This window comes from Hyperoodon ampullatus (genome assembly GCF_949752795.1).
Source record: "Hyperoodon ampullatus genome assembly, chromosome: 9".
In the NCBI taxonomy this organism is placed as follows: domain Eukaryota; kingdom Metazoa; phylum Chordata; class Mammalia; order Artiodactyla; family Ziphiidae; genus Hyperoodon; species Hyperoodon ampullatus.
Genome location: NC_136922.1, coordinates 7,634,012 through 7,658,027, shown reverse-complemented (window position 1 = coordinate 7,658,027; position 24,016 = coordinate 7,634,012). Strand labels below are relative to the sequence as shown.

General features: G+C 36.1%; 1 pseudogene across 1 annotated transcript in view; it reads left to right on the top strand.

Moving 5' to 3' along the window:
- The window catches only part of LOC307057950 (platelet glycoprotein 4-like), a 118,569-nt pseudogene that overhangs the window by 16,910 nt on the left and 77,643 nt on the right, over positions 1–24,016 (top strand). Inside the window, exons 5-8 of the transcript in view lie at positions 649–767; positions 1,782–1,855; positions 2,422–2,476; positions 3,339–3,491. The product of the transcript in view is annotated as a platelet glycoprotein 4-like (transcript). The remainder of the gene's footprint in view (positions 1–648; positions 768–1,781; positions 1,856–2,421; positions 2,477–3,338; positions 3,492–24,016) is intronic.

Here is a 24,016-nt window from a genome sequence, read left to right as displayed (position 1 = left end):
ATATTTTCTCCCATCCTATAGGTAGCCTTTTCATTGTTGATGGTTTCCTTTGCTGTGCAGAATCACTGTGCTCCTTTTAGATGTAGGGTAAAATGAAAATAGTTCCCAGAGTACTTTGAGCATCCCAACTTATCCAGCTGACATTTTTCTAACTTTTTCTACCCTAGAAAATGGTAAATAAAAATAAGTATATTTCAGGATGTCTCTGAAAGAAGAATTGACTCAAACACGAAATTTGGAGTCTATCTTATTTTGCTCACCTACTTCATGTTGGAGTTAGTGTGACTAAAGAGAGAAAAACCTCTTGAATAAATTCTCAGTCCATAGACATATTACTGCCTGAAACATGAAGGTATATGGTTGTAACTTTGTGTTCAACAGCTAAGCTTTACATATTTAAAATAAACACCTAAGCGATGAACAACAGACATCAATTGACTGGTTACTAGAAGTTTAAATTTTATTTTTGTTCAAAAGTGATTAGATGTTATAATCTTCCCTTACCCTGACCCTCCAATTAGTATTCAAAGCCAAATTTGCATTTCTTTTTTAACTTAAAAAGCTTTATTTTCAAGGGAATGTTTTCTGAGAGGTATGTGTAATGAAGAAAATGATTTATTACGATTGTCAGTTAAAACTTGTTTTCAGGAAAACCTGTGTACATTTCACTTCCTCATTTTCTACATGCAAGTCCTGAAATTACAGAAACTTTTGAAGGCTTAAATCCAAATGAAGAAGAACATAGTACGTACTTAGATGCTGAACCTGTAAGCAACTACATTATTGATCTAATTGGTTTAACATTGTTTTCTAAAAATGAAGGAAAAATTAAATTATCTCCATTTTCTCAATCACATTTATTGATATTTATTACATCACAATCTTGATAAATTACTTATTTTTATCTCAATGAAAATTACATTGATCTCTTCCTATTGTTGCCTATGAAATGTCACAGTAATTCTATTCTAGTTTTTTAGCATGTGGAATTTTATAGACCTTTTTAATTGTTCACAGATCAGGGAAAGCAATGATGGAATAATTCTAATTGGCTTAAAACAGTTTGGTATAAATTACAATTTTATGCTCATTTTATACTTAACTGCAAGCATTGCTTATATGAAGTGACACCAGATTACAAAGGATTAAAAGAGATTTTATGGGTATATGTGTATTTGAGGCAAGATCTATTATACTTAGCGTCAGGAAAAATCTATTAAATTTCCTATAGTGTAACAGTTTTACCTTTTAATTTATTTTAATATTCTCCTTTTCAAAATTTAAACGACATGCCAGAATTTTAGCAGGCATGTTTCAGTTTAAATAATGATAGAAGTAGTATTACAATTATACTGAGGATACACAGGTTCTGGCTGATATATAGTTGAACATGCATAGCTCAGGATTTAAATTGACTGTATGAGTTCTAGGTATCAGTATTGTTGTTGTTGTTGTTCATCCTCCAAAACCAGTTCAGACAAATATCACAAATCTAACTAAAGGTTAGACACGAGGCTGGGAAAAGGAATTGTGTGTGTGCATGTATACACATATGCCTATACATCTGTATATGCACAGGCATATACACATAAAATTTAATTATGGAGAGTTACGTATGTGATATTTAATATGTTCAATTAATTATTTAATAAATTTCATAAGTTTCAAGTAGTACAGTTTCACCTTAGGTTCTACGTAACAGTAAAAATAAATTTTGGATTTATAAAAGACTTTTTTTTTTAAAGGAAGTTGGAAATTATTTTAGTTTGTTCTCTTTTTCGATATCTGGATTTACTTTATGATTTGAAAAACAGCTGCAGATCAATATACTGGTTAAGCCAGCAAGAAAAATTGAGTGAGTCTCTTGAACGAGCTTCATTATGATTTTTAGTATTTTCTTGTAAGAATATGAGTATATCTATGAAAGGAAGGGGAAAGAATATAAAATGTCAACTTCTCTTTGGCTTAATGTCATTAAATAATTATTAAATGCTTGTAACTTTCATTTGTAATTTAGAGTTATATATATTTTCTATTGAAATGGTACTTACACACATTTTGGAATGAGTATATGGTGGCATTGCTCATTTTGCTAGCTGTCCAAATATTTCCATGACAAGAGTTTCTAGAATTCATATTTTAGTTTCCTGGAATAATTTGTTGAAAGGGAAATATATGCTTAGAAAAAGTTAATCTAATTAGAAATCTGTATTAGAAAGATTTATAAGTGAAAGATGTCTGATAAACATCCATATTTAAATATTAAAATTTAAATGATTTACTACAGGGAAAATAAAACTTAGTTGCAAAAGCAACTAATTTCTGAACATTCATTTAATACTAGTAATTACTAACATTTCTGTTATATATGTGTAATGTATTAGTATAAACTTTCATAATTATTTTCAATGTATATAACAGAGCATTAAGGGGTCTTAAGCAGAACTATATGATGCCTATTCTTTGGCTTAATGAGGTTAGTATTTTTTAATCTATTAGTCACCAAAAACAGTAAACTTTTTTGTATATAGAAAAAGCTTTTGACGTTTGAAAACTGAATAAGTATGTATAGTATTTGAAGCTGTATGAGTTTCCATTACCCATATGGACAAGTTCATATATTATTAATTATATAATTAATTATTTTGAGAGAACCAAGACACACAGAAATGTCAGGATTATGTTAGGTTTCAGTACTTTTAGAAAGACAAAGTACTTCCTATCATTTAAGATTATTTTCATAATGCATCTATTAAACACTATTTCTTGTCATACTGCCTGTGATGGGAAAGAGTCAGGCAAAATTGAAACTCCAAATAACTCAATGTGAATTCTGAACTGCTAATAAAAGCCAACTAAGTTTATAAAGACCAGGTCTGAGTAGGTATAGGCAGTCTATCTATTACCTGACAAGATATTTTTAGTGTGAATCATGGAACTGATTAGGCACAGAATTAGGAAACGCATTTCATAAGCCTTTAGAGGAAGGAAACTGTTGATATTTGCCATTTCCCTCTGTCACTAGGAAACATCATTTGGAAAACTGGAAAATATTTCTGTAAGACCATTGTATTGATCAGTGAAGCCAGTGTATTGAAAACTGCTATATAACATGTTTAAAGGGAAGAGGATTATATTTCTCTCTCTAAATATTCCACCTTGGCATTTATTACCTTGTTTGACATGCAAAAGGACTTCCATTGGTTTGTCTTACAGATAAAGATGACTAAAATGTATGCAGTGTTTTGAAAAAAGACTGATACATAAGTGGAGGGTTTTGACTATTTTGCTCCATTAAACTACCCAAATAACACTAAAAATTATTAACTTGATTACAGACTGGTGCCACTGGGTGATGAGAAGAGAGCAATGTTCATAAATCAAGTAACTGGAAAAATAAACTTCCTTGGTCTGTCAGAAATGATCATAATGAGTGTTGGTGTGGTGATGTTTACTGCTTTTATGATTTCATACTGTGCATGCAGATCAAGGTAAAATAAGTAAGTATATAACAAAAATTATATACAGCTTCAATAACATTAGTTTATATATTAGCTGTTTTCATTTTATCAAAAAGAGGTTATAAATTAGGCTGCAAATATTTCTGAACATGTCTGGTCAACTAATGTTTTTAATACATCCTTGAAGTTTTGAGATGCTTAATGTAAGTTAAAATATAAATGAAGGCTGAATGGGTAATAAGGCCTATTAATATCAAGCATATCACTATATTACATGTTTATTCTGGGAGGAATGGGCTAAAATATGAAATTGTCTCCCTTGAAAAGTTAGAATGTTGCACAAAAGCTATATATGTGCTAACTTTTAATTTCTTGATTATTTCTAGCTAATTATTTTAGAAATCACAAACAATTTATTATGTCACTGACCAGGAAAGGTTATGTAAAAATGAAAATGGTAGATATTTCGGGAGACTGAAATTTACAAGAGAAAAGAAAATAAAAAGCAAAATTAAATAACCTAGAAATTAATGAGAAATAAAAACTCAGTAAATGATAGAGATAAAATAGGATAAATATGCTATTTTAAAATGAAGATAACATATTAATACAGAAACAGGATTTTAGCATATAGACATGCCGTCCAAAATCACGGCGTGCACCCTATATGTTTAATGTGGATGCCCTGATGAATGATTACAGTTCATGAACTAAAACTGAATACAACAGTACAAGAAAATAGAAGAAAAACAATGTTCAATGCAAGAAAACTGAATTACTCAGAGTTTATAGGAAAAAATCAGGTAAATGTGAACAGTAGGAGTTTTAGCAAAACTGTAGAGGTGGTTCAGGCCTCTGTGTTTTAGACATTACTGCCTGTGGCCTCTTGTACATAGAGGAATGACTGTCTGACCTTATCTCCCTTATGGAAGCCTTTCTTTAATAATCATATGTGGCATAAGTATGGCCTGGGGGGGGGGGAATTTTCCACTTAACCATAGTTTCCATCCACCCTCCCTTCCTAGGAATCTCAAAAAATATATACAAAAAAAAAATATATATATATATACAATCAAAATAAAAGCAATATACTTAGTATGAAAATCACAACTTCAAAACAAGTCTTACCCTACTTCCAATCAGATTGCTGACTGTAAGCTCTCTTATACAGAAATTCTGGAGCTGCCACTGATAATTACTGAGCTTCTATTATTCACCAAAATTATGCTATTTTACATGAATTATCACAACTAATCCCTAATAAAATTTTACATTTCCAATAGCCAGGGATTCATCAGCAACCATTCTATTTGAGACATTCCAGAAAATTTAAAATTTTAACAGTGTAAAACTGTCCATTTTCAAAATGTGAATCTAATCTAACATTAAAAAAATAAAGTGGAACATTTGGAACAATATTTGTGTGTATGTGAGACTGAGAGCTTGGGCCTAGGAAGGCAACTCAATCTTTTGTTCTGATGCTTTCTGCCTATATTTATTCACTAAAAAAAGGACTGAACAATTCTGCCTACAATCCTTTGAACAGAATATATTCAAAATGCTAATCTAATATATTCACATTATAATGAAGGAAATACTGCATCACCTTTAAGACCTGTCATTAGTCAATTAACAGATAAGTTATGATTAAACAAATAATTCATATGACTTTATATAATAGATAGAAAAGATTATCCACTTAAAAGACAAATTACAACAAAACCTTGTTCCAGTGGGAAATATGTTTTTCAAAATGAAGTATAGTAGTTGTAAAAATTTCCTGATACTATTCTCTCCTAAAATTGTATGATCTATTTCATCAGTGATTAATGAGCCTTGAATGTCCAATAACTTGGGTGTCTATGTGGCTAAATTAAGGTGAAAGATTGAAAACTTTCTAGAGTGTCTTTGTCAACAAGCATATTGACTTGGCTTAAACATTTGACAGTTGCAAGGAAAAGTTACTGCTCTTTACACAATGATTTGTCTCTTTTTTTCTTTACAAATAGAGAAGAACACTGTTCTCTGTAGATTACCTGATTTACTAGATTTAGAAGAATCACAGATATAGATTTCCTTAAACAAGCTTCTGTTTTAAATACTATAATAATTATGCCTCTGGGAAGATTTATAAACAATTGAAAAATAAGGAGATGGATGTAAAAGAGGGAGTAAAGCAAAGATGGTGGAGCTAAGGTGTGATTTTGCTCAATGGATCACAAAGAGAATAAGCCAACAGTCCTTTTGAAAGAGTAGTATATACACCGCTAAATGGAGAATGGTCTGAAGGGACAGAAAAGAGTGGAAATGCTCATCCAGAACAGATTTAATGAGCGACCCCTCCTTATCTGGCCATGCGCAGCTCTTGAGAGCTGGGAAGCAGCCTTCCATGTATCCTGGAATGGGAAAATAACTGCCTTATCCATGAAGTTCATCAGAGAATTTTCCTCTGTAGCCCGAGAAACTGGGCTAACTTATAGAAAATATGATATCTTATGTATATATATAGAATTTGAGTATTACCTGTTTTATTTTTTCACAACTTTCTCATAAGTACTAAGTACTTACCTCTCTTCTACTTTCCAGGAAGCAAATGAGTCTTTACATTCATGAACCACATACGTCAGGACCATTCTTAATATCGACCTACAAAATGAAGATTTGTATGCTTTATTTTTGCAAGACACATCTTATCTTATAGTTGAAGAACTGGGGGCACTTTTTTTTGCACTGAGCATCAGCACATTTCTAAAGGATTATTAGGATGCCACTGAAGTCCATACTTTCAACAAAAATAGGTACCTTTTAAAATTCAACAGGTACACACAATCGAATTGATTTAAGTTGCTATAGACTTCACTTATTCATGATCCCATTATTTTACTTGGTATTGATTCACTAATTCATTCCCTGGTGGCAAATTTGGCAGAGGAGTAGGCAATATAAACAAATCCTGGACCCTGAGCTCTTGTCTTCCTCATCAAAGAGGAAATACCATTACCCTCATCAGTGTCCCTGCAACACACAGACCCCAGCACTGTCAGGACATTGCATTTCACAAGCATCAACAATTTTGAAATACATTTAAGAATGGTAAGCAAATGTTTGGCCTATGAACCATTTACTATACATTACTTAAGTTTCCTTCTCTATGGAATCCTTTGTACAGCATCAGTAGGCACTATAACCATGCTCTTTATAAGAATATGGCTTATATTTTTGTCAATGATTCTGCAAATAGACATGTATAAGGACTTTGTCATTTTCCATGTTCTTCAGCTCTTCTGGAAAACTGAGTAGATTTTGATCTTTTCACTCAGTTGCATACAACTTATACTTGGCAACTTCAGAATGCTGTGCTAGTATTAAGAGATATAAATGATAATAAAGAAATTATTGTGTGGAAGAGTACAAAGTGTAGAATGTGCATTCATAGTTATTTGTTGTTGTAATATTTCTTGCTTTCCTAGTAACTACAGAAAGACTGGTTTCAATCATTAAAAGATGTCCTTTCTTAAATTCCTGTGCTTTGCCTAGTTCCTGTTATGTCACAAAACACTCTAATTTTATGTCTGAAGTAGTCTATTTGAACTTTTATTTCTTTATGCATCTATATTCCTTTCTGAAACATTTTCTTCTGAAACATTCTTTCTAAATTCACTCTTGACCACTAATTCAATCTTGACCACTAAGCTAATTTTTAAAGCAAATTGGGGGAAAAGGAATAAAAGATACTTGGTTTCATCCTTTTCAGCAGCAGGACTTAAGCTCTAGACTGTGAAGGATAACCCTACTTTCTTCAGCAGGTGTTCACTTTTGGCAGAGAACACGAGTTCTCCGAAAAAGCTCCCCATAGAAAGGGAAGATGGACCACATTCTGTCTTATGTTTTACAAACAGAAATTTATAGGACAAAGTATTTGTAACTGATTTGTTTGGCTACTAAAATCAAGAATAATTCAGTCTCCTCATATTAGGTGCCACAGTAAATACTGAAAACCCAAAACCAAGATACCACCATTTCCGAAGGATCTTTGGAATATCTGAAGATACTCAAAATATACTGATGTAACTGGGAGGGGAAAAAAAGTATCCTCCTAAGATATGGACATGTGAGATCCTTGACATCCTCCTCTGATACTTAAAAGTCTACTCGCTTTGCATTAGGATATTTGTGGACATGTTGATCTAGCAGGAATATAAAGGATACTTTTAAAATTCTTAAAATAAGTAGGGCTGAATGATGTAAAGTAGAAACTCTTCAAAAGAAGTGAGAAATTGCATATCCATCTCATGGTAGAACCATATAACCAATCAATGACTCAGATTTTTAAATCTTCATACAGAAATGAATCTCATAGTATTTATACATCAGGAAAAAGATTTTGACTTATGTGTCTTTAGTATTATTTAACTAAATATATGTATATTCTAATCTTTATCATTCCTCACCACATTTTCTTTAAACTCTATAAATTATGAACAAGATGAAAGAAAGTCCATACACAAACATTAGTGAAATACATTAAAAACACCCAGTAGAAAATATGATACTTTTTTTAAAAAATGATAGATTTTTTAATGAAAAATATATTTGGACGTGTGTGCATGTGAGTCTGTGTGTGTGTGTGTGTGCGCACACGCACTGATGGGGGGCACTTTTGGGAATGCGTTCAATGTATGACTTGTAGTTTGCCCTACAGAAAGTGTAATTTCACACATGGATGAATTTGTATGCTTTATTCCATGGAAAAACAGCACCATTTTGTAAATCACCACAAAACTCTAGCTGTTCAAAAGTTTGAAAATCTATAGCATCTGCAAAGGCGTTAACAAAAATTAGAGAATCTATAGCATATTAAAATGGGTTAATGTTTACTCTTGCTGACAAGTACATGAAGAAAGAGAAGAATGTACACAGCTTTCAGTTCTCAGAAAAAAAGAGGATTTCATTTCAGGAAAAAAATGTAGCTATAGGCAAACTAGTTATCCCTGAAATTTTACACTTATGAAGGTGCTGGATATTTGTGTTTAGATATAATCTGTCCCATTATTAATGTCTGAGCTACACACTAATTATCTTTGGAGCTGTAGTTTGTTGCAGGTATGTTACAACTCTCAGTTCAGTGTTTCCGGTTGAAGTTCAATGTATTAGAGACATTGTGGCTAATCTATATGGCAGGGTAGAAGATGAAGTGCTACTAACTTTACTGTCTCAATTTTCTGGAATATGTTATTTGATCTGCTTGACAATATTTATGACAAATATTCATACTGACTGCATGTAAAGTAGGAGATAGTATCTCTTACCTGCCTCTGATCTAACCCTGGAGATAGTCCCCAGAATTTATCTGAGATGGAAATTATCCACTGGAATAAAGGGACTCTTCAGCATCCAGGAGTTTCACATATTATATAAGTTATAAGGAACATATTAACAGCTATGGAGCTTTACTCTGGCAAAAATAATGGTCTGGATTGCTAGTTTGGAGGATGTCTAGAGTGGGATAAGGAGCAGGAAAAAAGGAGAAGCATACAAAGATGAGGGCTTATTTCTAGAGAAGAATGAGTGTCTATACAGTTACAGAAGAATAAATAAGGCCAGTGTGGAGGAGAGAACTATCTAGGCTCAAAGAGCCAAGTTGACAGCTACTGTTCTTCTCTAATCCTACTCTCAGTCTACATAGTTGAGGACTACTGTCATTATGAAAAAATGGGCCTACATGAAAGGATAGGAAATAAGTGGTGGGTAGTTTTATAAACTCCACCTCCTAAGTATTAAAGAGGAGAATTTCGTTATTGGAGACTTCTGAGCAACCATCTTAAAGTAGAAATCTGGATTGTGAGAAAGTATTAAATATCTTCAGATTTTGATAGAGACCAGGGAGCAGGATTCTAAAAATTTTCTTATTAACATACGTTAATGTTGCACATTTTTCCATAGATATCTGAATAATCATTTAAAATTAAAGGTCCTGTAAGACTGTGAGAACTATCTGTATTGATAGTCAACCACTTCCTTTTGCCCATTCCCCCATTCCCTTCCCATCCCAGCCTGCCACCAGCACACATGTAGCATGTTTCTAGAAGTATAAGGAGGGGTATCAGAGGAGTAACCAACTGAGTGGGCAGTTGAGTCACTAGGATTCAGAAATTTCTTCTACAAATAATTTCTTGCTGAAATGTGTTATTTTTCTGTATTATTTATATTTGCTGCGTTATTACTGAATATTTAGCTCTGGTTCCAGTTGAAGATGGCAACATAGGAAGATTCTGAACTCACCTTGACTCACAGACACTTCAAATCTACAACTATATAAGAAACAATTTTCTCTGAATAAACTAAACGCTAGCTGAGCAATTCCTACACATAGAGCAAATGAGAAAAACTCCACACCAAAGCAGGCAGGAGAGGCTGAGACACAATCTTGTCAAAAATCCCACCCCCAGCATGGCAACCAACATTCAGGAGGAGACTTAAAACCCATATCTCTTCCCAGAGGAGCAAAGAGTTTGAACCCTACATTGAGCACCTTAGCTTTTAATATCTGCACCTGAGAGATGAGCCCCCAGAACATCCAGCTTTCTAAGCCAACAGGTCTTGCATCCACGAGACCCACAAGGGTATAACAAACTGAGAAATGACTCTTAAAGGGCTCACACACTCAGATTCACCTGCCCCAGGAGCAGGTACAAAAGTAGCAGAACAAGAGGCACCCAGATTGTCTATGAAAGAGGATCATTTGCTAACCTTAAAATGTCCGACTGAGGGGCAGGCATCTCACTTAACACACATACAGGGGCCTGCTGGGATACTTTCTGGGGACAGAGGCTGGTGACACCATCTTCACACTCTTCCTCTTCCTTGTTCCCTACCCCCACCGTGGACATCAGGCTTATGCTCTCTCTCTGCCTCACTCCAGCCAGCAGTTGCCAATTTCACATTCTCCCTCTTCAGTGCCAAGGAAAGCCTGTATCTCAGAGAGGGGAGCAAATTTACATGAATTTGGTGATTCTGCTTTTATATGTGGTGCCGTGATTTTGGAGGCTACCTCCCAGGGGATACCCCTTAATTGCCTGACTCTAGAGGCCAGATGGTCTTGTGTTCCTTAGTCTCATGGGACTGTAACATATTAGAGAGACAGTTCTTGGCTCACTACCACCTCCAGGCAACTGCACAGAAAACAGACTGAAACACCCCCATTCTTTCTGTGACAGAGGCCTATTTGTTTGTCCTGGAGCCTGCTGAGGGGCAGACTTCAGGACTGGCACACATTTAGAGGCCTATGGAAATACTCTCATGGAACATAGGCTGGTGAATGCCAGCTCAGTTCTCTCTCTTTGTCTCACCACAGCTCACTGGTATCTCCCAGAAAGGCGCTTATTCATTTGGCTGAAGCCCTGATTTTTGTAACTGCCATCCAGGGGAACACCTCTGGAATATCTGGCTTTGGTAGCCAATGGTGCTTACAATTGTGGTCCCACAGGATAGTATAAATTTGTGTATTTTAAAAGCTGCAGCCTGAGGTCTGGCTTCCAATCAGCTTGAATCTAGGTGCTCACTGAACTCCTCCTCTTTGGGACACTATAGGTCTTGTACACCCTCAAATACTTGCAGCCATGGACAATCACAGATACGTGAGAGACAAACAAGAGCTAGGGTACGAATGAGTGATATGGTTCATTTCCTGCACAAGATCACTCCTTCAAGACTGGAAGAGGTGGCTATTTCATCTAATGCATATAAACCAACACAGAGAGTCAAGCAAAATAAAGAATTAAAGGAATATGTTTCACAAAAAGAACAAGATAAAACCTCAGGAAAAAAAAAACCTTAATGAAATGGAGATAAGTAATTTACCTGATAAAGAGTTCAAGGTAATGGCTGTAAAGATGCTCACTGAACTCAGAACACAATGAGAACTTCAACACAGAGAGAGAAAATGTAAGAAAGTATGAAATAGCAGTCACAGAGCTGCAGAATACAATAACTAAACTGAAAAATACACTAGATGTGTTAAATATCAGTAAATGAAGCAGAAGAAAGAATCAATGAACTCAAAGACAGGGCAGTGGAACTCATCCAGTCAGACCACCAAAAAGAAAAAAAACAATGAAAAAACTGAAGACAGTCTAAGGGACTTATGGGGCAATATCAAGTGGACTAACAGTTGCATTATAGTGGTCCCAGAAGGAGAAGAGAGAACGGTGCAGAGACTTTATTTGAAAAAATAATGGATGAAAACTTTCTTAACGAAGGGAAGGAAACAGACATCCAGATCCAAGAGCACACAGAGTTCCAAATAAGATGAACCCAAACAGACCCACAGAAACACACATTATAAAACATCAAAAGTAAAAGAGAGAATCTTAAAAACATTAAGAGAGAAACATCTTGTTCCATACAACAGAATCCCCATAAGACCATCAGCAGAACTTTCAGCAGAAACTTTGCAGTACTGATGGGAGAGGCATAATATATTCAAAGTGCAGAGAGAAAAAAAATCTTCCAAACAAGAATACTCTACCTGGCAAAGTTATTATTCAGAATTGAAAGAGAGATTTAAATTTTCCAGGCAAGCAAAAGGTAAAGGAAGAAATTACCTTTGAACCAGCCTTACAAGAAATGTTAAAGAGACCTTTTAAGATGAAAGAAGGGTGCTAATTAGTAACAGGTAAACATATGAAAGTATAAATCTCACTGGCAAAGGTAAACATTATGTATGGTAAAGCTAGTAGGAAGTTTAAAACTCTAAAGTAGTAAAAATAACCATAACTACAATAATTACTTAACAGATATATAAGATAAAAACATGTAAAATGTGACATCAAAAACAAAATATTAGGGGGAGAGTGAAAATGTAGACCTGTAGGATGTGTTCAAACTTAAGTAGTTATCAAGATAAAATAGATTGGTATAAACATAAGTTGTTATATGTAAGCCTCATGGGAACCACAAAGCAAAAACCTATAATAGATGGACAAGAGAAAGAGAAAAAAAGCTAAGTTTACCACTAAAAATGTCATTAAAACAAAAAGGGAGGGAACAAGAGAAGAAACAGAGAGAAACTACAAAATAGTCAGAAAACAATTTACAAAGTGACAGTAAGTTCATATCTATCAATAATTACTATAAATTTAAATAGACTAAATTCTCCAATCAAAAGCAAAGAGTGGCCGAATGGATTAAAAAGAAAAAGGCTCATCCATATGCTGCCAACAAAAAACTTACTTCAAACATAAGAATGTATACAGACTAAAAGTGAAGGAATAGAAAAACATATTTCATGCAACTGGAAACCAAAAGAAAGCTGGGGTAGTTATGCTTATAGCAAACAAAAGAGACTTTAAAACAAAGACTGATAGAGACAAAGGAGAGCATTACATAATAATAAAGGGGTCAATCTAAAAAGGATGAAGCATTGTAAATATTTATGCATCCAATATAGGAACACCTAAATGCATAAACTAAATATTAACAAAAGTAAATGGAGAAATAGTCAGGTATACTATACTAGTAGGAGACTTTAATATCCTAGTTACATCAATGTATAGATCATCCAGACAGAAAATCAATAAAGAAACATTGGGCTTAAGTGATAAGTCAGGCAAGATGGACTTATATATAGATATAGATATGGATATGGATATACATATAGATATAGATAGATGTAGATAGAACATTCCGTCCAAAAGCAGAATACACATTCTTCTCAAGTGTACATGGATCTCTAGGATAGATATGTTAAACCACAAAACAAATTTTAATAAATTTAATAATACTTTAAGGAGATTAAGATAATATCAAGCATCTTTTCTGATCACAATGGTATGAAACTAGAAACCAATTTCAAGAACAAAACTGGGAAATTCACAAATATGTGAAGATTCCACAACATGCTACTATCCCAATGAACAACCAATGGGTCAAAGAAGAAATCAAAAGAGAAATCAAAAAATATCTTGAGGCAAATGAGAATGAGAATACAAAATACCAAAATTTATTGGACAGCAAAAGCAGTTTTAAGAGCGAGTTCACAGTGATAAATTTCTACCTCAAGAAACAAGAAAAATCTCAAACAACCTACCCTCACACTTCAAGGAACTAAAAGAAGAAAAAAAAATGAACTCTTAAGTTAGTAGAAGGAAGGAAATAAAATCAGAGCAGAAATAAATGGAGACTAAAAGAAAATAGAAAAGTTCAATGAAACTAAGAGCTGATTTTCTGAAAAGAGAAATAAAATTGATGAATCTTTAGCTACATACACTAAGAAAAAAAGAGGACCCAAATAAAAAAAAACTAGAAATGAAAGAGAAGACATTACAGCTGATACCACAGAAATACAAATGTTCCTAAGGGACAACTATTGACGATCATATGTCAAGAAATTTGAAAACTGAGAAGAAACAGATAAAGTCCTAGAAACATACAAACTGCTAAGACTGAATCATGAAGAAACAGAAAAACTTAATAGACCAATTACTAGTAAAGAGATTGAATCAGTAATCTAAGACGTCTCACCAAACAAAAGTTCAGGACCTGACAACTTCATTGGTGATTTCCACCAAACATTGAAAGAAGAAATGACACCAATCCTTCTAAGACTTTTCAAAAAATAGAAGAGGAGGGAACACTCCAAGCTCATTTTATGAGGCCAGCATTACCATGATACCAATACTAGATAAGGAAGCCACAACAAAAGAAAATTACAGGCCAATATCCCTGACGAACATAGATGCAAAAATCCTCAATAAAATATTAGCATAGAAAATTCAACAACACACTAAAAGGATCATACACCATGTTCAGTGGTATTTATTCCAGGGGTCCAAAAATGGTTCAAAATATTCAAATCAAACCCTGTGATATACCACACTGACAAAATGAAAGATAAAAATCATATCACCATCTCAATAAATACAGAAAAACATTCACAAAAGTCAACATCCATGTATGATAAAAACTCTTAAAGTTAGAGGGAACTTACCTCAACATAATAAAGGCCATATATGACAAGCCCACAGCTAATATGAAACTCAATAGTGTAAACATGAAAGCCTTTGCTCTAAGACTGGGAATAAGACTAGGGTGCCAACTCTTACCTCTTTTATTCAACATAGTATTCAAAGTCTTAGCCACAGCAATCAGACAATAAATAAAAGGTGCAAAAAGGAGGTGAAAAACCTGCACACTGAAAACTGTAAGACAATGAAGAATGAAATTGAAGAAGGCAGAAAGAAATGGAAAGATATTCTATGCTCATGAATTGGAAGAATTAATATTGTTAAAATGTCTGTAGTACCCAAAGCAAACTACAGATTCAACACAATCCCTATCAAAATTCCAATGGCATTTTTCACAGTAATAAAGCAAATAATCCTAAAATTTGTATGGAACCATAAAATATCCTGAATAGCCAAAGCAATTTTGAGAAATAAGAGCAAAGCTGGAGATATCATGAACCCTGATTTGAAACAATATTACAAAGTTATAGTAATCAATACAGTATGGTATTAGCATAAAACAGACACATATATCAATGGAACAAAATAGAGAGCCCAGCAATAAACTCATGCATATATGATTGCCTAATTTACAACAAAGGAGACAAAAATATACAATGGGGAAAGGATAGTCTCCTCAGTAAATAGTGCTAGAAAAATTTGAGAGCCACATGCAAATGAATCAAATTAGTTCACTATCTTACAGCATACACAAAAATTAACTTAAAATATATTAAAGACTTGAATATAAGCCCTGAAACCACAAAAGTCCTAGAAGAAAACATAGGCTATAAACTCCTTATCATCATTCTTGGTGAAGATTTTTTTAGTTTGGCAACAAAAACAAAGGCAACAAAAGCCAAAACAAACAAATAGAACTATATCAAACTCTACATCTTCTGCAAGGCAAAGGAAGCCAATAAAATTAAAAGGCAACCCTCATAATGGGAGAACATATTTGCAAACCATATATGTAACAAGGGATTAATACCCAAAATATATATAGAACTCATGAAACTGAATAGCAAAAAAAGCAACCTGATCTAAAAATAGGCAGAAGATCTGAATAGACATTTTTCAAAAGAAGTCATAAAGATAGACAACAGATACATGCAAAGATGCTCAAACATCACTAACCATAAGGGAAATGCAAATCAAAACTACAGTGAGATCTCACCTCACACCTGTTAGAATACCAACCACGAAAATGACAAGAGACAACAAGTGTTGGCATGAATATAGACAAAAGGGAAGCCCTGTGTCCTGTTTTTGGAAATGTAAATTGTGCAGCCACTTGGGAAAGGGTTGGAGTTTCCTAAAAAAATTAAAAATAGAACTACAATACTATCCAGCAATTCCACTTCTGGCTATTTATCCAAAGAAAACAAAAACACTGATTTGAAAGATATATGCACTCCTCATGCTCATTGCAGCATTACATACAAAAGCCAAAATCTGGAAATAACCTAAGGGTTCATCAGTGAATTAATGGATAAAGAATCTGATACACACACACACACACACACACACACACACACAGAATGGAATATTATTCAGCCATGAAACTTGAAATCCTGCCATTTATGATAACACAGATGGACCTTGAGGGCATTATGCTAAATGAAATAAGTCAAACAGAGAATGACAAATACCATATGCTCTCACTTACACGTGGAATCCAAAAGAAAACAACAAATTCATGAGTACAGAAAACACATCAGTGGCTGTCAGAGGCAAGGGATGGGTGTGGGGGAAATGTGTGAAGGGAGTCTAAAGGTACAAACCTCCAGTTATAAAATAAATAAGTCCTGAGCATGTAATGTACAACATTATGACTCTAGTTGATAATAATGTATTGCATATTTGAAAGCTGCTAATATAGTAAATCTTAAAAGTCTACCATAAGAAAAAATATTTGTAACCATTTACAGTGATAGCTGTTAACTAGACTGATTGTGGTGATCATTTTGCAGCATATACAAATATCAAATCATTACATTGTACACCTGAAACTAAAGTAATGTTAGACAGTCATCCTTGGGTATCTGCAGGGGACTGGTCCAGGACACCCACAGACACCAAAATTCAGGGATGCTCAAGTCCCTTATATATAAAATGGTATAGTACAGTTGATCCTCCATGTCCACCGTCCACATCCCCAGATTCAACCAACCACAGACTGAACTCCAAGTTTGATTGAATCTGTGGATGGGAAGACTGTGGATATGGAGCAGTGACTGTCTCTCAATTATACAAGTTTTTAAAAGTGTATTGAGCTATGCTAATAAGAGTAACAAATAACAAGAATAGATGAAACTAAGTGTGAAAGGAAGAAGCTAGTGTGACTCATTAGATATAAAGTCTAGCATTTTTTGAAAAAAGGAAGGGGTGGAAATGTCAAGTACACAAGAGTCAACAAATGTGTAAGACATTACATTTGTAGGAGACACAGAGGTATCCTATTTGTCCCCTGTCCCTATCACACAGGGAAAAAACAAAAGTAAAATCTATGCTGTCCATCAGGTCGCTGGTTGTCTACAGCTGTGGCAATACTTGCTCCTGTGTCTCTCCAACACAACAAGGGTAGAATTAGACACCAAGCACCTTCTGTATTTTGGATTCCCCTGCTCTTGGATCATGTACCTCAGGATTCAGGTGTAGTGAGTCTTCTGCCCTGCTTGTACCCTTGGAAACCTACCCCATCTCTCTCTCCTAATTTCTCACTATGTACTTTAAACTGATTTTAAAATTATGGTATTCAACCATCTAAACTTCTCTGAGATTTTTTGTTCTAAGACCTCTGGGAGAGTGCCTCAAAGTGTATTTGGAGGCCACTACTGTGTCAAGGTAATTTCCTACCCAACTCTATAGTTATGTTGGGATCAAAAACAAATTTCTGTTTATTTAGAGTAAGCCAGCATGCAAAATACAAGGAAAATATTCAACACACTTGCTAAATAAACAAAAATTACAAATAGTGTATGCAGTATAAAGCCCAGGTGGCAAATAAGTTTCTTTTAGCAAAGGTTTGATTGTAGTTGCCTGAAATCATTTGGCTGAGAAAGACTGAAACTGGCTGAGAAAGATAAATAGACAGTCCAAGATCTGTGTAGACCAAAGGCCATGAACAGATAGCAAACTCTATAGTGAGAAATGTTAAGAGAAAATCCCTGGACCCCTAGGGAAAGGAAAAGTCCCTAAAGGTAACTATGAACTGGGCAAGTTAATGTGTAGGTTTAACCACTGACATCAGTAAATGAGATAAACATTTATGGTCGAATAATTTAATTCACTGTCACACTGTAGAAATATTTACAAATAAAAATTCTCAAAGTTCAGCATATACTAATAGTAAGGTTCACTTTTAGACATTAAAGCTGCATGTTTGACTTACGTTTATATACACGCTAGAGAAGATATTTATTATTGATGAAAATGTGCTTAAAGGATTAAAACAGGAGCCAGCAAACTTTTTCTGTAAAGGACCCGATAGGAAATATTGCAGGCTTTGCAGGTCATATGGCCTCTGTGGCAGTTGCCCCTACTCAGCTCTGTCATTGTAGCACAAAGCGGTCATAGACAATACCCAACAAATGGGTGTGACTGTGTCACAATAAAAATTTATTCACAAAACAAAGGGTGAACTAGAATTGGCCCACATGCCATAGTTTGTTGACCCCTGTAGCAGAAGGTGCTTCAATTTTGTAGATCTTGGTATCATGAGTAATCATTTTGAGTGGCTTGGTTAACCTGAAAGTTTCCTACAACACTACAATTATGCTAACCAATCACAGCTATGTAAAGTATATGTTACGTTGAATTCAGACTACATAAAACAGCTATTCTTCAGCTGACTGAATTGCTTTGCCACACCAACAATGAACTCTGGACTTTGGGGATTAGAGGCCCATGTTACCATCTGAACGGAGCTGCTCTGCTTGATACAATCTGAATGATTAAATAAGAAGTGTTAACCGTATCTTCAATCAGTAGAGCCCTCCCTTTTAGTTCAAAACTCATTTGCTCTCTTCTCAGGTATTCCTTACACTTTTGGACAATTAAATTTTGATTTGCTTTTCTTTTAATGGGTAGAAATGTACAAATTGAAGTTTTTAATATTTCAAAAAATCTTTCTTCAATGAGCTCTTTTATTGTTATTTTTGTAACAATTGTTCTGCTTTCTACTGTGAATAAATTTAAAATTCCTATATCTCCTTTCTCTTTATGTGATGGATAGAAATTTGGTTCTGATACCTAGGTTTGAATTCCAGGCCTACCACATACTGTGGGACCTTGATAAAATTAATTAACTCCTCTGTGTCTTAGTTTCTTCATCTGTAAAATGAAGATACTGGCACCTCCATCATGGAGTGTCTTTGAGTAGTAAAACAAGTTAGTGCATATAAAGTCATTTCCACAGTAAATGAAAGAGAGTAACCACTCAAATGTTAATTAAGACCTTGCCTATCAAACATTTAAAGAAGAATTAATACCTATCCTTCTGAAACTATTCCAAAAAATTGCAAAGGAAGAAATATTCTCAAACTCATGCTATGAAGTCACCATCACCCCAATACCAAAATCAGACAAAGATACCACAAAAAAAGAAAATTACAGGTCAATATCACTGATGAACATAGATGCAAAAATCCTGAACAAAATACTAGCAAACTGAATCCAACAGCACATTAAAAGGATAATACACCATGATCAAGTGGGATTTATCCCAGGCATGTAATATTTTTCAATATCCACAAATCAATCAGTGTGATACACCACATTAACAAATTGAAAAATAAAAACCATATGATCATCTCAACAGATGCAGAAAAAGCTTTTGACAAAATTTGACATGCATCTATGAGAAAAAGTATCCAGAAAGTGGGCATAGAGGGAACCTACCTCAACATAATAAAAGCCATATACATCAAAAATACAGTTAACAACATACTCAATGGTGAAAATATGAAAGCATTTCCTCTAAGTTCAGGAACAAGACAAAGAGGTCCACTCTCACCACTTTTATTCAACATAGTTTTGGAAGTCCTAGCCATGGCAATCAGAGAAGAAAAAGAAATAAAAGGAATCCAAAACTGTCACGGTTTCCAGATGACATGATACTATACACAGAAAATCCTAAACATGCTACCAGAAAACTACTAGAGCTCATTCAGAAAATCAGTAAAGTTGAAGGATACAGAATTAATACACAGAAATCTCTTGCATTTGTATACACTAACAAGGAAAGATCAGAAAGAGAATTAAGGAAACAACCCCATTTACCATGGCATCAAAAGAATAAAATACCTAGAAATAAACCTACCTAAAGAGGCGAAAGATCTGTACTCAGAAAACTATAAGATACTGATGAAAGAACTTGAAAATGACACAAACAGATGGAAACATATACCATGTTCTTTGGTTCAAAAAATCAATATTGTCAAAATGGCTAGGGGGGGAGGAAAATGGCGGAAGAGTAAGACACGGAGATCACCTTCCTCCCCACAGGTATATCAGAAATTAATCTACACGTGGAACAACTCCTACAGAACACCTACTGAACGTTGACAGAAGACCTCAGACCCCCCAAAAGGCAAGAAACTCCCCACATACCTGGGTAGAGCAAAAGAAAAAAAGAATAAACAGAGACAAAAGGATAGGGACGGGACCTGCACCAGTGGGAGGGAGTCGTGAAGGAGGAAAGGTTCCCACACACTAGGAAGCCCCTTCGCGGGCGGAGACTGCAGGTGGCGGAGGGGGAAGCTTCGGAGTCACGGAGGAGAGCGGAGCAACAGGGGTGCGGAGGGCAAAGCGGAGAGATTCCCGCACAGAGGATCGGTGCCGACCGGCACTCACCAGCCCGAGAGGCTTGTCTGCTCTGCCACCGGGGCTGGGAGCCGAGGCTCGGGTATCGGGTTTCAGTAGGAGCGCAGGGAGAGGACTGGGGCTGGCGGCAGGAAGAGAGCCTGAAGGGGTTAGTGCACCACGGCTAGCCCGGAGGGAGTCCGGGAAAAAGTCTGGACCTGCCGAAGAGGCAAGAGACTTTTTCTTCCCTCTTTGTTTCCTGGTGCGCGAGGAGAGGGCATTAAGAACGCTGCTTAAAGGAGCTCCAGAGACGGGTGCGAGCTGCGGCTAAACGAGCGGACCCCGGAGACGGGCATGGGACGCTGGGGCTGCTGCTGCTGCCGCCACAAGGGCTGTGTGCGAGCGCAGATCACTGTCCACCCCCCCTTCTGGGGATCCTGTGCAGCCCGCCACTGCCGGGGTCCCGGGATCCAGGGACGGCTTCCCTGGGAAAGCGCACAGAGTGCCTCGGGCTGAAGCAACGTCACGCCGTCCTCTGCCGCCGCAGGTCCGCCCCGCACTGCGTGCCCCTCCCTCCCCTCGGCCTGAGTGAGCCAGAGTCACCGAATCAGCGGCTCCCTTAAACCCATCCTGTCTGAGCGAAGAACGGACGCCCTCCGGCGACCTACGCGCAGAGGCGGGGCCAGGTCCAAGGCTGAGATCCGGGAGCTGTGAGAGAAGAGAAGAGACATGGAAATCTCTCTGTGCAGCCTCGGAGGCAGCAGATTAAAGCTCCATGGAACGCTTGATGTGCCCTGCGTCTGTGGAGTGCATGAATGGACAGCGAATCATCCCAAATTGAGGAGGTGGACTTTGAGGACAAGATTTAAGATTTTCCCCCCTTTTCCTCTCTTTACAACGAATTATCCCAAATTAAGGAGGTGGACTTTGAGAGCAAGATTTCAGACTTTTTCCCCTTTTCCTCTTTTTACAACGAATTATCCCAAATTGAGAAGGTGGACTTTGAGAGCAAGATTTTCGATTTTTTTCACCCTGTTCTCTCTTTTTGTGAATGTGTATGTGTATGCTACTGTGTGAGATTTTCTCTGCATAACTTTGCTTCCACCATATGTCCCAAGGTTCTATCCATCCGGTTTTTGTGTTTTTTTTCAATAATTACTTTTTTATTTTAATAACGCTACTATATTTTATACTTTATTCTATTTTACTTTATCTTCTCTCTTTCTTTTTTTCCTACCTTCCCTTCCTCCCTCCCTCCCTCCACTCGTTTCTTTCTTTCTTTCCTTCCTCCCTCCCTCCCTCTCTCCTGTCTTTCTTTCTCTCTTTCTTTTTCTTTCCTCCCTTCCTCCCTCCCTTCTTTCTTCCTTTCACTCTTTCTTTTTCTTTCCTGCCTCCCTCCCTCCTTCCTTTCTTTCTTTCTTTCTTTCCTTCCTTCCTCCCTCCCACCTTTCTTTCTTTCTTTCCTTCCTCATTCCCTCCCTCCTTTCTTTCATCTTCCTTCCTTCCTTCCTTTCCTTCTTCCTTTCTTTCTTTCTCTCTTTCTTTCTTCTACTAATTCTTTCCTTCTAATTTTTCTCCCTTTAATTCTGTGCCGGGTAGATGAAAGGCTCTTGGTGCTGCAGCCAGGAGTCAGTGCTGTGCCTCTGAAGTGGGAGAGCCAACTTCAGAACACGGGTCCACAAGAGACCTACCAGCTCCACATAATATCAAGTGGCAAAAATCTCCCAGAGATCTCCATCTCAACACCAGCACCCAGCTTCAGTCAACGACCAGCAAGCTACAGTGCTGGTCACCCTATGCCAAACAACTAGCAAGACAGGAACACAACCCCATCCATTAGCAGAGAGGCTGCCTAAAAACATAATAAGGCCACAGGCACCTCAAAACACAACACCAGACGTGGACCTGTCCACCAGAAAGACAAGATCGAGCATCAACCACCAGAACACAGGCACTAGTCACGCCCACCAGGAAGCCTACACAACCTACTGAAACAACCTTAGCCACTGGGGACAGACACAAAAAGCAATGGGAACTACGAATCTGCAGCCTGCAAAAAGGAGACCCCAAACACAGTAACATAAGCAAAATGAGAAGACAGAAAAACACACAGCAGGTGAAGGAGCAAGATAAAAACCAACCAGACCTAACAAATGAAGAGGTAATAGGCAGTCTACCTGAAAAAGAATTCAGAATAATGATAGTAAAGATGATCCAAGATTGTATTTCCAAGATCCAAAATCTAGGAAATAGAATAGACAAAATGCAAGAAACAGTTAACGAGGACCTAGAAGAACTAAAGATGAATCAAACATCAATTAAAAACAAAATAAATGAAATGAAAAATACTCTAGATGGGATCAATAGCAGAATAACTGAGGCAGAAGAACGGATAAGTGACGTGGAAGATAAAATAGTGGAAATAACTGATGCAGAGAAGAATAAAGAAAAAAGAATGAAAAGAACAGAGGACAGTCTCAGAGACCTCTGGGACAACATTAAACGCACCAACATTCGAATTATAGGGGTTCAAGAAGAAGAAGAGAAAAAGAAAGGGACTGAGAAAATGTTTGAAGAGATTATAGTTGAAAACTTCCCTAATGTGGGAAAGGAAATAGTTAATCAAGTCCAGGAGGCACAGAGAGTCCCATACAGAATAAATCCAAGGAGAAATACACCAAGACACATATTAATCAAACTGTCAAAAATTAAACACAAAGAAATCATATTAAAAGCAGCAAGGGAAAAACAACAAATAACACACAAGGGAATCCCCATCAGGTTAACAGCTGATCTCTCAGCAGAAACTCTACAAGCCAGAAGGGAGTGGCAGGACATAATTAAAGTGATGAAGGAGAAAAACCTGCAACCAAGATTACTCTACCCAGCAAGGATCTCATTCAGATTTGATGGAGAAATTAAAACCTTTACAGACAAGCAAAAGCTGAGAGAGTTCAGCACCAACAAACCAGCTTTACAACAAATGCTAAAGGAACTTCTCTAGGCAAGAAACACAACAGAAGGAAAATACCTACAATAATGAACCCAAAACAATTAAGGAAATGGGAATAGGAACATACATATCAATAATTACCTTAAATGTAAATGGACTAAATGCTCCCACCAAAAGACACAGATTGGCTGAATGGATACAGAAACAAGACCCATATATATGCTGTCTACAAGAGACCCACTTCAGACCTAGAGACACATACAGATTGAAAGTAAGGGGATGGAAAAAGATATTCCATGCAAATGGAAATCAAAAGAAAGCTGGAGTAGCAATTCTTATATCAGACAAAATAGACTTTAAAATAAAGAGTATTAGAAGAGACAAAGAAGGACACTACATAATGATCAAGGGATTGATCCAAGAAGAAGATATAACAATTGTAAATATTTATGCACCCAACATAGGAGCACCTCAATACATAAGGCAAATACTAGCAGCCATAAAGGAGGAAATCGACAGTAACACACTCATAGTAGGGGACTTTAACACCCCACTTTCACCAATGGACAGATCATCCAAAATGAAAATAAATAAGGAAACACAAGCTTTAAATGATACATTAAACAAGACTGACTTAACTGATATTCCATCCAAAAAGAACAGAATACACATTTTTCTCAAGTGCTCATGGAACATTCTCCAGGATAGATCATATCTTGGATCACAAATCAAGCCTTGGTAAATTTAAGAAAATTGAAATTGTATCAAGTATCTTTTCCGACCACAATGCTATG